This window comes from Pleuronectes platessa, chromosome 8 (assembly GCF_947347685.1).
Source record: "Pleuronectes platessa chromosome 8, fPlePla1.1, whole genome shotgun sequence".
Lineage (NCBI taxonomy): Eukaryota > Metazoa > Chordata > Actinopteri > Pleuronectiformes > Pleuronectidae > Pleuronectes > Pleuronectes platessa.
The window spans coordinates 23,139,980-23,158,053 of record NC_070633.1 but is presented as its reverse complement, the minus strand read 5'-3'; positions in this window follow the sequence as shown (position 1 = coordinate 23,158,053).

The window sequence follows — 18,074 nt, the reverse complement described above, 5'->3', positions numbered from 1 at the left end:
TTTAACCAGGGAGCAACAGGTAGACAGTTTGTTTTAGGGCTGTAATCTGCTCACATGATACTGTACTCATCTAGAGAATGATTCAATTTATCAAACCGTTAAATAAACCTTCAGAAATAAATAAACCAATAAAACTGTTCTTTAATCAAAGAGCCCAGTGTCGACATCTCATATGTTACATTCAGTTAATTATTTATGTCACTAGGAAAAATTGGTTTTCCATCAAACCTTCATCCTCAGGTTGTTTTACCATGAAAAGTGTATCGAACTGTGTCAGAGCGGCAACTCTGACACAGTTTGCTCTATTTGCTCTGAGGATTCGCTGCTTCATCACATTTACAGTAAACTGCATCTTTTGTACTGTTGGTGGAGAAGGTTGAAGATTTCCTCAATTAGCAAATGATTTGTAGCAGTGTAGTTTTACCAGATTCTGAGCTGTATGAATGTGAAGCTTCACATAACTCAGCCTTTGTGAGCCTGTTGCCAGATTCACTCATTTTTCACTCTCAGGGCGATAAGAGGAACCAACAGGAACAGGCCCCCGAGCTGCAGAGGCTGATGGGAGCTGGACCAGAGCTGATGAAGGCGTCGCAGATTAAGCATCCGTGTGTTGAAATTCAAGCATAAGACTGAAACTCGAGCGGCCCACAGATCCCCCCCCTAAGTCTCCAGTAGCTAATGAGCCACCTGGTCTTTGTTCGGTAAAGCCTCCCTGAAACAGCCCCTAACCCCACTCCGGACAGGCGATACAAACGACTTTATTAATGGTTGTAAGCTGCATTCATTAATCACTTACGCAGTCCAGGCTTTTGTTGCTGTCACACAACTGTAAGTTCTGCTTTTTGGACTCAATGTCACGGAAACCGGGCGGCGTATATTTAGACGGATTAAGAGAATTCAAAACCACAGAGACACAAAGACACAAAGACTCTTATCGTTCCAGGAACATCTCACATTAGTTCTCTCCATTCAGAGATAGCCGAGCGCCTGCTGCAGAGACACTGGATGGCGAGTGAGGCGGCCCAGCTGGGGTCATTCCAGCACACGTGCATGGTTTCGCCTGAGCGGACGTCTTAGGGATCGTCTCTGCTGGATTTTTTGTCAGGAGCTGTCACCGCCGCTGACAGGCGAGACTTGCCCTTGGCTTTGCTGCTGTTTAGACAGGTGTTTCTGCAAAGAAAACAACTCGCAGCCCGTTTCCAGCTCAGACGCACACAACAGAGATACCCCCCCCCCCCCCCCCCCCATCAACCCTTAGGACGGAAGGAAAGAATATCACATTGTGGATAATGCCTGAGGAGGGTGAGGCTTTTGGCAGATTAGTAAAAGTCAAGGGTGATTTGCATCAAAATGAGTTTGTCTACCTGCTCCTCTGGCAGCTGCGGTGAATCATCGTGTGTGTGTGTGTGTGTGTGTGTGTGTGTGTGTGTGTGTTGGTTCTGGTGTTTGCTCACTCTTTTTAGGTACACACACCAGCAGGGATGCAGAAGCAAGCAGACAAACTGTGGGATGCATTTGTTGATATTAAACCCCAGTGACACGTTGAATTTGCTCGGTACTTTGTCGTCTCAGAATAAGTTTGGCTCCGTCCGAAAAACCCAAAACACTTCTGGTCCCTGAAAGTTTTCACTGCAGCGGGCACAAGCTTTCCTGTGCTTCTCCTCCCTCCTCCTCCCTCCTCCTCCTCCTCCTCCCTCGTCTGTGTTCCTCGTTGCACAAACCCTGCGATGACAGTCTCAGGGAACCACACACGACAAGCTGGTCAGAGGGCCATAGTTGTGGGCCGGGCCCTTTTTTTTTGTGTGTGTGGGCAGAACGGAGCCAACACCCTCGTGATTACCCACTCACCCTCTTCCGTTTTCCACCTGAGCAGAGTGCCAGACCCACAGCGTTGAGGGAGCAGGCAGGACTGAGTCAACCCCTCTGATGAGCTCCAGTTCCCCCCCCCCCCCCCCCCACCAAACAACCCAGGGTCCCCACACTGGCTCCTATTCTCTGCCGGAGTGCACCAGGCAAGCCGGCAGCGAGAGGAGTGACAGGCAAAGCAAAACAGGGCCAGAGCTGGCATCCAGAGACTCGGAGGCCCGAGGTGGAGCCAGCGCAGCTCAGTTCCCAGGGCACTTCAGACGTTTGCTCTCGCCTGATGTCTGTGGGTGTCCCGAAGAGTGTGTGTCTGTGTGTGTGTGTCCGTGAGTGTGTAGATTGTGATCTGAGAACCCGGCGTGTCTCGTTTACAGGCTGCAGCTCGTGGAGACAGACAGCACCGTCCTGGAAGGTGCCGTGCGTCTGCTCAGGCTGAAAGGCACGTGATTTATTCTCGGGCCGAGGATGTGGGCATTCACAGGGGTCATATTTTTAGTCTGCCGGTCTGGGTGAGACGAGCTGCCAGTAAAAACACGGAATCAGAAAAAGAGGCACGGGGACAGAAGAACCCAAAGTCTCTCTCTCTCCTTTAGAGGCCATGGATGATTGCTATTTCCAGTGGGCTGTAATGAAGAGCACTTCAAACTGGATGGCTCTTGTATCAGATTGTAGATGCAGCAGGGAGAAGAAGGGGGGGGGCGGGGGCGGGGGGGCAGCGAGAGGAATAACAAAGCAAGAGCCTCAGTGTAAGAGATATTCTTTCATTGTAAAAACACTTCTGATGAGGCAACACAAGAACAATCACCCGTAGTGATGGATTCATTCTTGTTATCGCCAGTTAAAGGACCAGTTCAGTGTTTTTAATGCTCCTGATGCTGCTCTGTTAACTTTTAAATGGGACTAATGGTAACATACTGGTTTTAGGACGAGACCGTGGCTGCGTTGTTCAGGTCACGTGTGTAGAAACACATCGAACATGCTAATACACATACGACAGCATCATCCAGACGAGCCAATCATAATCATCAGAGCTTGGCAAAAAATAAACACTGGAGTTTTTGACGTGTTTTTATCAGCGCTTCATACGGGAGATGGTTCAGTTTACATTTGACTGTTTACTACAGGCTGTGCCAAATACCTCGAGGGGGGAGGGGGGGGGGGGGGGAACATAAACATATTTTCCTGCAAAACTTGACTATAAATTTCTCAAATGTTTGACACAACACACAAACACAAGCAGCTACAATAACTTCTCCTTAAAAATAAGTAAGCAGTACAAATCTAAGCTTTCAGGACAGTGATCGAGGGTTAAATCTCATGTGTGCACATTATGATGAAAGGTCAGAGGTCGTCTCTCTCCTGAGGAGCAGGTGATGAATGAAGTCGGCCTTGACAGAGATGATAACTGAGAGCTCCTCTGACTCGCAGGCCTGTGGATCATGTGTTGGATAAAGGATCCGCTCCGTTAGAAGGAAACACAATGATGTCATCATGTAAAAATGACGGCAAGGATCCAGCACCTGAGCTGTTCTCTGGAGCCTGAATCCGGCCTGTGCCTCAAACAAAGACCCGGTGACTGGGCGGGACCGAAGCCGGGTTCCACCACTTTAACTGTTGAAAGATAAATATCCATAAAGGAGTTGATAATCAGAGAGAGGATATCAGGAGGAGGCAGATTACCAGGTCGTTACTCACCTGGCTTTGTGAATCCTTCCGCATTGTTCCCCAAAATACTTTTGGTAGCAAACCTGATACGAGAGCCATTCAGTTTTTTAAGTGCTGTTCATTACAGCCCACTGAAGAGCATTTATCCAAAGATGACACATTGAGGCTTTTCAATAGACTACTTAGGAGACGCTGAACAGTGTGAATGTCGATGGAGACGTTCCACTGTGGGGCTTCTCTTTTTTTCTTGAGGTGGGGAAAGTTTGGCTCAGTGAATTAAGTGAGCGCCTCTGTGGTGAAAAGACGGTCAAAGCCAAAGTGAATTGCGCGTTATTGCTAATTACAGAGGGCACATCCTTTCTGGATTTGTGGAAATATGATAATTCCATGTTGATCCGTACCTCAAATTATGTCCCATTTAACGTGCGACAGAGTGGAACTGGACTGGAAAGTTCAGTCGGTGTGGAGCCTCGAAAACGAGCCTCGTGTTCAGGCCTCAGTGGGGAAACAATGGAGTGTGAAGAGGACATGTTACACAGCAGCAGTCCACGATCAGTCACGTCCACGACTCACTGCTTCAGGTGTTCGTGTCTCTACGGGGACGATCCATCAAACGGAGGGAATCTGTCCACGTGCGCTGAAAGTCTGACGTCTTGTCTCTTCGGGAGGAACAAAAGCTTCAGGGAGACAAATCTTTTCACCAGGCGTCTGTGGAACAAAAAAAAAGGAAAAAGCTAGACGATGTGCTTGTATCATCAGTGAACCGCCTCAATGTCAACTCTTCAGGAATCAAGGAAAACGTTTAAACGATGGCCGAAGGGAATTAAGAGAGTTTCAATATCCTCGTCCAGAAGAAGAAAAAATAAATAGAACGCTACATTTATCTGAAGTGAAAATGAAAATCACCAAAACCTGAAGGTGATGAGTTTGGCACAATATTTGATAAATTAAGCAAATATTTTTAAGAATTTTTAAAAAAAGCTCTCTGGTGGAGGTTTGTCCAGTTGGTCGTTTTTCCAAAGAGATTGATGCCGAAGTCCGAGTTTAAGATATTTCTGTCCTCTGAGTTGATCACTGTGTCTTATCAGTTCATCTCTGGCCGTGACTTGGCAGCTTCACCCTGGACCTCGACCAATCACAGCTTGCAGAGCTCCACAGGTTATTTGACTGGTTCTATCCAGAGGATCGACTTCACTGGGCCACAGCACCAAGTATGTGTGTGTGTCCTTACAGCTTTATGAGATAAAGAGAAACTTCAAATATTCATCACCACTTTTTTCCTTCCAGATACAAGACAGGATAATAATTTAAATATAATTGTGAGATATAGAAAGAATATATAAAAATATGAGACCAAAAATTAAATATTATTCCTCTTTCCATTTGACTGTGTTTGCAGTTGTATATGGAAGAACGTTGTGTGCTCACACTAGAGGATTTTCAACTCTTGACCAATTGGAAAACATTGGAGACCACAGACATAATGACAGATTTAACCCATTTTTTATTTAATAATCATCAGAACGCACACACTAGACAATTTGGCCCGAACGTGAGACCACACACTTTGTCGTATGTAGGAAACAATTTCACAGCGGCAAACACAGAGACTCAGAGAAACTCACAGAAACTCACGTGGTCAAAAGTGACTTCAGAAGAAAAAGCAAACATGGAGGAGAATCAAAGTTGTCAGCTTGTGTTCTGTTTTGCAGCAAAACACAAAAAATGGAAGCTGGTAGTGAGTTTGTTGATTTTAGTCTCAGCTTTACAAGTACGAGATTGTGGAGGTTTTGTGTTTTTATCACATTAAACTAAAGCCACACGGTAGAAAAGGACTATTTGGTAAAGTGTTCTCCAGTCCTACTTTGTTCTAAATGAACTTTTACCTGTTGTGTTTGAATCGTTTGGTTTATTTAATCACGTTGAGGAAAAAAACAAACATCCGTGATCCCTCGGTGAATTGAGCGAGAGCTGCGTTGATTCACGTGGAGCTACTGTCAGCCCGCACTGAGTTTATGTCTTGCTGAAGGGCACCTCAGCAGGGTGGATTCGGGCTGTCAGGGGGAATTGAACACAGGCCCTGTGGCTGAAGCACCGCGACACCAATCACACCACCACCCTGCCGGGCCAGCCAACAACAATATAAAGTCAAACGTGGGACTGGCCCGACACAGAGCAGCACCTCCAATGTTTAAATCAAGGCTTTTCTCTTTTTCTCTAATGTTTGAAAGAAATGTCCTGCGACAGAGTGTGGGTCGTTTCACGGCGGTCACAGACAATGTTCTCTCCCTGGATTTAACCAGAAACAAAAAATTGTTCGCTGGAAAAAGCAGCAGCCTCATGTCGAGAAGCACGAGAGCTTTGATATAATGCGAGGTGACGTTAGAATTCCTTTCTCTGTCCAACACAATGTGGGCAGTGTGGAAAAGCTGGACGGTGTGACTTTCTTCAGAGAATCCATCACAGCGTCAGAGACCCTGCAGCTCTCACTTAGAACGCAGCACGCTTAATGCAAACCAGCCTGGTCCGGGGGCTCCGGGGTCATCAGTCACTGAGGGAGAAACCATCGGTGGAAACAAAGGTTCAACGTGCAAACACACGCAGGACGTGGAGGTTCTGCAGCGGCCCGCTCGGAACAAGCCCGACTTGTTCCCGGCTGATTTAAGGGCTGCTTTTGTCTTGACTTGCTCCAAAGAGGGGCTCCTGCTTTTATTGGCTGTTTAGTCTATTTCCATTTCTTGACCCGCACTGAAAGTCGACTACAAGTTAATAAGTCTTTAATGTTTTCTTACGTTGGAAATGGCCCACGGACAGAGTGGAGCCTGTGATTTACGGACGCCCGCCGCCTGAGCTGCACATCAAGGAACCATTTTCTTCTTCTGTCCACGTGTTACAACATATGAAATCACTTGCTTGTAGCCGCTAATTCACAGTGATCCATCAGAGGGTTTTTAATCGAGTTCGCTCATTACAGACTGTGGTGACATTGCGTGTGTGCGAGTTATGGCCGACCGCCACCGTTTGGAAAGAGAAGTGCCGCGGAGAAAAGTGTCACAAAGGAAGAGAGGCAGCCGTGAGGGTCGGGTTCCCGTGTGCAGGCTGTTGTGTGAAGTGTCTCGTGATTGCCAGGCCGCTCCGAGGACGCTGCTGGACAGGGAGGTGAGAGGCGGGTTAATTACTATCCTGAGAGGGAAGGGGGGGATGCTTTACACGGCCCTTTGTGGCCCGCGGGCTTGGGTTTCCAGCAGAGAGGTTTAGGTGCTGGAGAAGATGGCAGAGGTGCCGCACAGGGCAAAGTCCACGGTTAGTCGCCACATCGATCACCGGTGACAGGAGCTGTGAGGTCGCGTGTGAAAAACACGACGAGGCCTCAGTCATACTGGAACTACAAGCATATGCAAACACAGAGCAGCACAGGAAGCCCCAGGATAAGACTCTTCAGTGCCATTTGTGTTGAGGATGGTGTCTTTACTTCAAGTAGTGACCATCATACTGGTCAGTCAGTAGTTATACTGTCTCTAACAGACCAACAACAACTGACGGTAAAACCTGAGATGTAATAAGGACGTCTGGAGGCTACAGTGCTCAGGGAGGGACGGTGTCCACATGGTCTGAGTTATTAACATTCCTTTCAAATGTGAATCACAGATTTACATCATTTTATTGATCTTGAACTTGAAAACGTTGGAAGGCCGACTCGACTCTACTGGACGGAGCATCTGTCTGTTCTGTGGTTGAAACCCTCCCCTTTCAATTTTCCAGTTTTCCGCATCACTTGCACAAATTGTCATTTTCCACCGCAGCTCTGTCTCACTCCCTCGGGGGCAAACACCAAACTCAAACATCATTAATACAAACCCAAACACTTGGGATATTTAATCTATTCCTTATTTTCGCCCTCGGCCTCTTGATCCCTTCATTAATCTCTCACTGGACGACCACACGGAGGAAACACTGGATTTTAAACTCTCAGAAAGCAGCTCCTCTCTCTGCCGGCAGGTAAATGAACAAAAGTATAAATGCAGATATTGACATGTTTTCTATTGGAGCTCCATATAAGGTCTGAATGTCCTGAGACCACTTTGTCCTGTCTCGGTTTATTTTCTTGCCCCCGATCCCGGTGCCATGTTTTTTTGGAGTTCATTAAGTAACTGAACAGCTGTCCCCCCCCCCCCCCCCCCTAAGTCTTCACACACAGCTAATGAGCCAACTTAAGTGTGTTTAAATTATAATAATAATAATGTAGAATACGCTGAACACAGGAAGACATTAGTCGTGTGTACACGCAAAGCAAACTCCTGCAATGTGTGAGTCTTCATGTGTGATTCAGGGGGGAAATCAGCAGAGCTCTTTTTGTGTGTTTTCAATGCTAAATGTCTCTCTCTAAATCACTGATGGTGTAAAGGTTCAAAATGATGTTTGTTCTGAGGAAAACTGACCAGAGCCTCAATCATGTTCATTAACCCTTTTATTAACGTCGAGCTAATGAATAAAAATAAGCTGATGGGTTTCTGAGTGAGAGCTGTGTTCATCTGGAGGGCAAAAGTTAGGAGATGAATAAATACATTTGTGAGGAAGTGAATTTAGTCTTTAAGTAAAACGCTGCTATTGAGTTCTGTGTCACAGAGGATTTATTCTTGCTGTGATTTAAACCTTTGAGTTGAGCGATAGATGCTCAAACGTCACGTTGAGAAGAAACTAAACTTTTAAATATCACAGAAATATGAATGGTATGATTAATAAATGTGATGTAACCATGAAACAATGTAAAAACCAAATATTGTTAGTAAAACTGAAATATCTGAAATATCTCTATAAAACTATCGGATGGAAGTGTTGTAACAAGTTTTTACATACAATCGTGGTCCCCTGAGGATACAACTGTTGTATCCTGTTGGCTGCTTGTGACCTTCAGACGTTTCCCAGCAGATGACACCAGCAGAATGTTATTTTAGGCGAAATTACTGCCATCAAATTCACGTCCCCCTTGGGAAAAGAAGGTCCATATATCACCATCATCAGCTCTACTTTTTGTTTCAGGTTAAGAAGCAAATGGTTGCACATGAATAACAAAATATCTGCAGACGTGCATCAGCTCCTAGAGTTTCTGGAGTGAGCAGACTCTACACAAAACAAAGGTAAACTACCAAGGTTTGATCTTTGTCTGTTAAGTCAACTTATGTAACAAGAGTAGGAACAAAGATCTGGAACACAAGAGTCTACAGATAAAAACACAGTAAAGTCCGGTGTCACTTGTGAATGAAGCTTCACAGATGTGACGACCATGAACCAACCAACTTCATGATAACAATGAAATAAAGCTTATTGCCAGTGCACAGACCGAAAAGAGACAGTTGTGTGTCTGTTGCTTTGGTCTGAGTACGTGTGAAGAGTAATGAGGATACTATGAAGAAAAGTGTGATGATGATAAAACTGGTTTGGGCCTGTTGAAATAGAAACAACATTTAAAAATAGAAACTGCTGTTTCATTAAATGTGTTTGATCATTTTATCCACATGATATTTATTTTCTTCGCCTACATGATTAATATCAGACACTTTCTGTTTCCACATGTTTCCACCTCAACGTGCAGCTGCTGAAAAGTTGCGTAACTGAAAATTTAGCAGGAAAAAAGCTCCACTTAGTTCCACGTGTAACACAAGACATTTTCCGTGAAGTGCTTCGTGAGGCTGATTTAGTTCAAAGGTTCACAAACAAAACATTTGTCCCTTGCTCGCCGACAGAGCAGCGCTGGTCGGCACTTCGTCAGCTTGCTGCGTCTCAATAATTCACCGCGGCCACAGTTGGCGAATGAAGAAGAGAAACGATGTAACGCTCTGGGAGGAAAAACCCGATCCGTCTCCGAACAAGGGGAAGTGTGAATATGACAAAGCCGACCCATCTGACACCCAAGCCATCGAACAGCCATCTGTCATCATTATAAGTGGCACCTCATGTGCTGCACTTAAGAGCCACCTTGAATCTTTTATGCTGCTCCGCCAATTAAGCTGAGCCAATTATCCTGTGAATTATTGAGTCAAAATTTTGGAAACTCAATCACTTGTTCATAAACAGGACCGATCGCTGGGTCTCATGGTCGGAGGTGTCTCTGATGACGGAGCCGCGGGGCACCATCCACAGTGTCCTCACTCTGTTACTTATTCATATATTTTGATGAGCTGATCTTGTCTCCGTGTCAGCCCCCCCCCCCCCCTTCAGCCACGCCAGCTCGTTGGTTATTCATATTCCTGGCCTCACACAATAGGAGCCTCTTCAAACTCCATAACAGTTAATCCCCTGGACGCAAAAGTCACCTGTCTCAGGTGTTTCGAGAGAGAATGTCAGCTGAAACATTATCGCCACGATGGAACCGGCGAAAAATTATATTTCTTCCTTTTTGTTTCGGCTGACAGGACTCGACGCCACGTCCAGGCGTTCTGACGGGTCCAGGACTCAGACGTTCCACCATTATGTGCAGGGGTGTGGAAATTAAATCATGCAACAGGGGATTTGATGACACGTTATAGTCATTTTAACAGGAGTCAATATTATCTGCAGTATCCTGTGACTAATCCCGAAAGAGGCACAAAGACACAGGGTGGGGGGGGGAGTTATAAGAGGAGTGTTACAGCGTGTCCGTCTCATCATCTGCTTCCTTTCAGCAAATTCAAGGGATAACAAATTCACAGGAGAACACACTCATTTATTTAGAGATGCAAAAGTCTTCATCTAATTGTCTATTTTTAGAGCAAGTATTGATTTAATGGCCGTGCATGAATTCTGCAGCAAAGATCTAAACCATGTCCACTACAGCTCCTTGATTCAACTATAATCTCAATTTGAACAACTCATCTAACACAACATTTTCTATATCAATAATATTGCCCTTAATAGAACAATGAGATTAAAAGGTATTTCATTACATTACTGCAGAGCAATTAAATGAGTGTGAGGAAGTCAAACTGAAAGATGATCCAGGTCGAGTGTGAAGGTGGTTAACTCTGCAAACAACTGGAATGAATAGTGCAGGATGATTGGCTCTTTGTACGAGGAGAATTAAGATGTGAACAAATAATAGTACAAACAAACAGCTGGGACAGAACTAATCACATGTAATAAGAACATTATTAAAGCAATACTGCAAAAACAATAATCAAACCAGATCATCCACTGCAATGATCTCAAATACATTCAGATTATATTCATGTAGAAGAATGACAAGAACCAATATTCCTTATATATGAGAAGCTGCAACAATATTTTTTTTGTTACAATATTTTGGTAAAGATGACTTTTATGACTATTTTATAAAAAACATTTTTTTTTGCTGATTAATCAACTAATTAAGTATATTACGAATTGATCCAGCCAGGTAGTATTCAAAAATTACTTTTCTATAACTCATATATATATATATATATATATATATATATATATATATATTTATAGTTCGTATTGTATATATAACAATATTGTTCTTATTTGTCCTTATATTAAATTATGCTTATCTCACTTAAATAATATTTTTTTTTTCATGAAATTTGGATATCTTGCATTTTAAAACATGCAGGGAACTACTTTTCTCAAACAGTGTATTCAGATCTGCAGCAGTCGTCTCAGTTCTTCACCTCCGCTGCAGACGAGCGGCTGAGAGAAGAGTTGCTCGTCCTGCTCCGTCTGTGCTGCGGCTGCCGACTGACAGCAGCTTTAATATTGGATGAGGGACTTGGGATGAACCAAAGGTTGGTCTGTCCCAGTGTGAGATGCAGGACACACCCAAACCCTCAGGTATTGTTATCCCCCCCCGTCCGGCCCTGCTATTCATAGAGGATAAGGTTCTTCACTCCCACTCTGAGAGTTTCACTGAAAACACAATGAAGTCACAATAACAAAGCTCTCTGTGCCCTGCTCCTCACGATCAGGTGAGCTCCTCCATAACTGAAACGCAGAGTGATGGACAGTTTGAATGGAAGAGGAGGCTCTGCTAAGTTTCTGCAGATATTAAACTTCACATACTTCGCTAAATGTCCATTAATATACTGCAGGTGCAACCCCCAGTCCTGTGTAATGCTCCTCTTTAAAAGTTTGATTTGGGGGAAATAGGAAACTTACTACAGAAACATAAGGAAATAAGTTTGGTAGAAAGTTTTCAGTAGGTTGTAGCATTACGTCCTGCTAGAGTTTAAACATCTTGACTTTCAGTTGCTTTGCTTGAAAAAGTGAATACAAGATTTTTTTTAAATGTAAGTGTTAGGAAAGATTATAATATTCAAAATTAGTTTGATTGTAGATACAATAACGGGTTTGAGATTAAAAAATTAACAAGATTCACAATTTGTATTGTTTAACAGTAAGAGGTCACAGCATGAAATAAATGCTGGCTTAAGGGCTGCAAAGAGTATTTCAAAATAAAAGTATACAGCATTTGTATTTGATAGTGTTTCTAATGGTTTAAAGGTTTGTTTCAGCGCTGCTCTGCAGACACGACACTGTGTGGAGGAGTCACATCGTGGCACTGGGTGATGATAAAGTCTTTCGCCGGGTTAATGCTGAGCTAATGCTGAACGCTGGTGATGTAACTGAGCTCAAAGGCTGAGATGAAATATACAGTATCATATATCGTGCAGGTGTCTGTCTTGAATCCATGGGATTTACTGCAGGACTTAGAGGTGCACTCTCCTCACACCACCTCTGGCAGCGCGCCTGAAGGAATCAGCGGCTCCAGCTTTTCTTTTAATGACTGTCAGGACATCATGAGGGGATTCTGGCAGCTCGGAAAGAAACACTGAAACTGATCCTGCTCCTTTTTTTGGCCTTTTTCTGCAGAGCTCTTAATCCATAAACCTGAAATGAACGGGCCCGTCTGGCATCTGGTCGACTCCCCATCACCTCCCCATCACCTCCCCACCACCCCCCCCATCGCCTCCCCATCCTCTCAACTCGTGGGACTTTTCCTCCCTGTGTCTGTGATTTCACTTTGCTGTCCATCTTTAAACCTGTTATGAATCTTTTTTTTCTTATTTCTCCATCACAGTGGCTTAATAATCAAATCTGAAAGTTTATTAACACATGACGATTAACTAACTAATGCTAATGCTAATATGATCCTTGAACTTTGGACACCGATAACTAAACACTCCAGGCAAAATCAGACATCTATTAAAAACGTATTCTTTTTGGGAAAATTTAGATTTAGTGTGTGACTTGACAGTCAAATGGTAAAAGGCATTTATCACATGGGCAGGTCCCAGTTTCGACTTTGACTGGTGGACCATTAACTGCAGGTCATTACCTCCCATTAGCCTTTCTGACGACGGAATGACACAAAAATATAAACGCCAAAAAATATTACCTAACCCACAAACCATCTGTTCAAACACAATTCAGATTTCAATTATTCTGGTTCAACCTCTAATCAGAGCAACTGGGTCGGACCACAGTTGGCCTGACAATAAGAGCAACTGGGAGGATTGTGCATCCTTGAGAAATCTTTTTTATTTAGCTTGAGCAGCTAACAGATACGTCGTTGGCCCAGTGTGATTGTGCATGAGCCCACACGTCTCATTCCCTGATGTGGGCCTGGAATTTGGTCCAGTAGCTGGTCGTTCTATGGAATAACCCCAAGTCCTTTTTCTGGGGGGGGAGGCTCTGAGTGAGAGCCAGAGACATTTATTACTCTGTTGTCTCAAGGGGATGGAGAAATCCTAAAGGTGCTGTTAACACAGAACGGAAGAATACACATAAGTGTAAAATGAAGTCTTCATATACTTCATGTTACATTTAAATATGTATATTATTTGTTGAATGATTAGTAAATTGAGAAGGAATAAATAAAGTCTCTAAAAAACATTGACAAAGAGAAAAAAAAACAAGCTAGAACTGGAAATTATGATAATTCTGTGTTTCTGAGAATTACAGACACACACACACACACACACACACACACACACACACACACACACACACACACACACACACACACACACACACACACACACACACACACACACACACACACACACACACACACACACACACACACACACACACACACACACAGCAACGTCATGTTCCAAATAATCTGTGACAACCACAAAACACGTTCACACACTGTTACAATGTTATTATTTGAAACACTTCAAACAAGTTGCTGTTTTATGTTTTTAAATGATGTATATGTTTGTTTTGTCCACCGGGGACCAATAAAGTTAATTTGAATTTGAATTACAAAAATAAAAACCTTTTATCACATGTTGTGAGGTCCTTTGATGTTAAAGGACATCATGTTGTTAGGTCCTTTGAGAGGCAGATCTTTTAATGGAAAGGAGAGTTTTGATGTAAAGGACACCTTTGGTTGTTGCTAAGTGGTCTCTGGATTACAAATGGATTCTCAGTTACTCGTTACTGAACTGCAAATCCTGGACATCATGTCATCGTTGGGAACTCTAGAAGACTCTTCTACTGCCTCAGGTAAGACTCTGAAAACAGAGCAGCCATGCTAGCAGAAGAGTCTTTTGAACAACAGCAGCTTGTGTGTCACTTTCTGCACTGACTTCATGCCCAAGAAAGATCAACTCATTGTATGTGACCTGAGGCCAATGAAGTTTTAGCTGTTTTATCTACAGCATCAACATTATCTTGTCTGATCTGTTTACTGAAAACGTAAATAACTTAAGTCATCAGGAAATCAACGCAATGTCGGTCTAGCATTTTTAGTCTTCACATGGTCTTAAAATGACAACTAGAGAAATGCAAACACATGTGACTCCTGTTGTGTGTTATTTCATATTGTGTTGTCTGAATGAATCTATCACACTGAAAACACCCACGTCACCTATTCTGTCTCCACCATCTCTCTCCACAGTTTCACTGACAGAACCTGACGCTCAGGACTGCCTCACGATCCACAGCAGCTCTTCCTCCTATTCGGTCCTGGACTTTCTAGGGGAAGGCGGCTTCGGAACAATCGTCTCGTCCATGAACCTCAGGACCAGAGAGATGGTGGCTTTGAAAATCATGAAGGACACCAGGTCCGCCCGGGATGCTGAGCATGAGGCAGGAGACTGAAGTCTTTGTTTATATTCCTGTGCTCAGGTGTTGTCTGCTCCATCAGAGCATGTCGCTGCTCACAAACTGTTGATAGTGTTGTCTTATCACGTCTCCTCTTCTCTCTTCAGGTAAACATGCTGAAAGTCATCAGTGACCTGGATGCTGATCTCAACAACATGGTCAAGTTCCATGAAGTATTCCAGCACCTGGACCAGACCTGTTTGGTGTTTGAGCGGCTGGACATAAGTCTCTATGACCTGCTAAGGCAGCGAGAGTGGGAGCACCTTCCTCTTCATGAGATTCGCCCAGTTGCCAAGCAGGTATGTTGCAGCGATCAATGCATCATGAAACCAGCACTCTTCTGTTAGAGAGATCCCCGAAACCTAAACCTAACGCCCAACAATAGCACATGGAAGAAATAATTCTAAATGTTGTGTATTCTTTGTGTCCCTGCAGCTCTTTGTGGCCTTAGATGCCCTGAAGGGTCTCAGGGTCCTGCACACGGACATAAAACCAGACAATGTTATGTTCGTGAACATGAAGGATAAGCCACTCAGTGTGAAGTTAATTGACTTTGGCTTAGCCATGATGGCGTCCAAAGTCCGGCGGGGGATGAAGATCCAGCCGTGTGGGTACAGGTGAGTTCATCCTGCACAGCATCTGTTAAGCAACGTTATTTTCTCTGCCCTGAAATGTTCCAACAGATTTTTTCATCTGTGGCTCATGTCTTTCCTTCTCAGGGCTCCAGAGATCTCTCTGGGTCTTCCATTCTGCGAGGCCGTCGATGTGTGGGGGGTCGGGTGCGTACTGGCGTTCCTGTACGTGGGTCGAAACCCGTTCACCTTTAAGTGCGAATATCAAATGGTATTTATCACATGACCAATTGGATTTTTTATTCATATTCATAGAGAATGCAAGTGGATGTGATTCTCATGATGTGTATTCTGTCTGCAGATGAAGGACATGGTGACAGTGCTGGGCCTGCCGCAGCACCACCTGCTCGATGCTGGCTGGTACAGCGAGCGGTTCTTCATTGAAGAGGAGGGTGAAAACAGTCCATCGTGGAGACTGAAGGTAGAGTAAACATGTTCTTGTATGTTTGAGAATTTGAATGGAGCATGTTTAAATCATACTTCCTTGTTCTCATCTTTATTTATTTTTGTTACTTCAGACTGCAGACGAATACAATGCTGTTAATTGCCCTCAAACAGAGGACAAGGAGAGCTTCATCCGGCAGCTGAGCTCCCTCAACGGCCTGATTCATGTGAGTACTCACTCAAGTGTTGAACAAGTAAAGACTGGATCTGCACCAGTTATTTATCTGTCAATCGGGAGCTGGATCATCTGACCTGAAACCTGTTTTCAAATCCAGATCCATCCAAAATTGGGGGTGGCTGAGATGGAAGACCGCATGGCCTTTGTATCTCTGCTGGAGGGGCTGCTGCATCTCAACGGGGATGAGAGGATCCCTCCTCGTCAAGCTCTGAAGCTGCCCTTCATCACCATGAGCCACCTGAGGGAGGACTTCCACAGCAGAGACTAGTAAGTGCCCACATGTCCTTTCACACTGGAACTAAACACATCAGGTTGGATGGACCGATGGTTTGAATTAATTGACAGTGACTGATTTACTAATTGATTGTCTTCCTTCATCCAGTCGGACCACCTGCCAAGAAGCAATGAGGGTCTGGCCCACTGAGGACAGCTCCCACTGTTCAACCTCAGAAAGCGGCTACTCTGATTTCATGAACCAAGACTCTTCGGATTCTGTGGAGGCTCTAGACTCCCCAAGTGCCACCAGTGAACTGTCCTGGTGTTCTGACCAGACAATAGTGTCCCGCACCACCTGCTCGCCCACCTTCAATGAAACCAGTGAGGAACTCTACAAAGGGTCTGACCTGCAGATCAACTCCAGTGCTACCTGGGTCTGGTCGCCAATCAAATTTTATGACACCATTGAGGAACTCTCCAAAGGGTCGGACCTGAAGAGCAACCCCAGTGATACCTCGGTCTGGTCGGCCATCAGAGATGATGACACCAGTGAGGAAGTCTCCAAAGGGTCTGACCTGCAGATCCACTCCAGCGCTACCTGGGTCTGGTCGCCCATCAGAGATGAGGACACCAGTGGGGAAGTCTCCAAAGGGTCTGACCTGCAGATCAACCCCAGAGATACCTCGGCCTGGTCGCCCATCAGAGATGAGGACACCAGTGAGGAACTCTCCAAAGGGTCTGACCTGCAGATCCACTCCAGCGCTACCTCGGTCTGGTTGGCAATCAGAGATGATGTCACCAATGAGGAACTCTCCAAAGAGTCTGACCTGCAGATCAACCCCAGAGATACCTCGGTCTGGTCGGCCATCAGAGATGATGACACCAGTGAGGAAGTCTCCAAAGGGTCTGACCTGCAGATCCACTCCAGCGCTACCTGGGTCTGGTCACCCATCAGAGATGAGGACACCAGTGGGGAAGTCTCCAAAGGGTCTGACCTGCAGATCAACCCCAGAGATACCTCGGCCTGGTCGCCCATCAGAGATGAGGACACCAGTGAGGAACTCTCCAAAGGGTCTGACCTGCAGATCCACTCCAGCGCTACCTCGGTCTGGTTGGCAATCAGAGATGATGTCACCAATGAGGAAGTCTCCAAAGGGTCTGACCTGCAGATCAACCCCAGAGATACCTCAGTCTGGTCACCCATCAGAGATGAGGACACCAGTGAGGAAGTCTCCAAAGGGTCTGACCTGATGATCAACCCCAGAGATACCTCAGTCTGGTCACCCATCAGAGATGAGGACACCAGTGAGGAAGTCTCCAAAGGGTCTGACCTGATGATCAACCCCAGAGATACCTCAGTCTGGTCACCCATCAGAGATGAGGACACCAGTGAGGAACTCTCCAAAGGGTCTGACCTGCAGATCAACCCCAGAGATACCGCAGTCTGGTTGACCATCGGAGATGATGACACCAGAGAGGAAGTCGTCTGGAGTTCAGATGAGGCCTCAGACGTCACCGCTGCAGCCAAAGCTTCCTCGGGTGGAAAGAGAAAGCTGCTGAAAAGAATTAGAAAGAGAATTAGAAAATTCTTCTCATGCTTCACATGCTGCTTCCGTCCGAAAGTGGACGACTGAATTATTTATTTATTTATTAGGGCCCGAGCACCGAATGGTGGCAGGCCCTATTGAAATTGTGAGGATTCTTCTTCTTCGTATAATTATTGTGATTAAACTGAATTGGCTTTTTGAGGGATTTAACATGCTGAACTTCTTACCAAACTTTGCAGATTATTAGAAAGTGGTGAAAATGTACGTATTCTGAAAAATGGCTCAACAGCGCCCCCTAGGACCAGCCCCTAGGTTTCCCCTTGACCGATCTTCACCAAAATCGGAATGAAGGTGTATCGGGACTAGTTATAAAAAAAAGTCGCAAGGGGCATTTCCATTTAGTGGCCATATCAGATAAACTTTAAATTGAAATAAGTGTCATCACAACAAGATGGACAT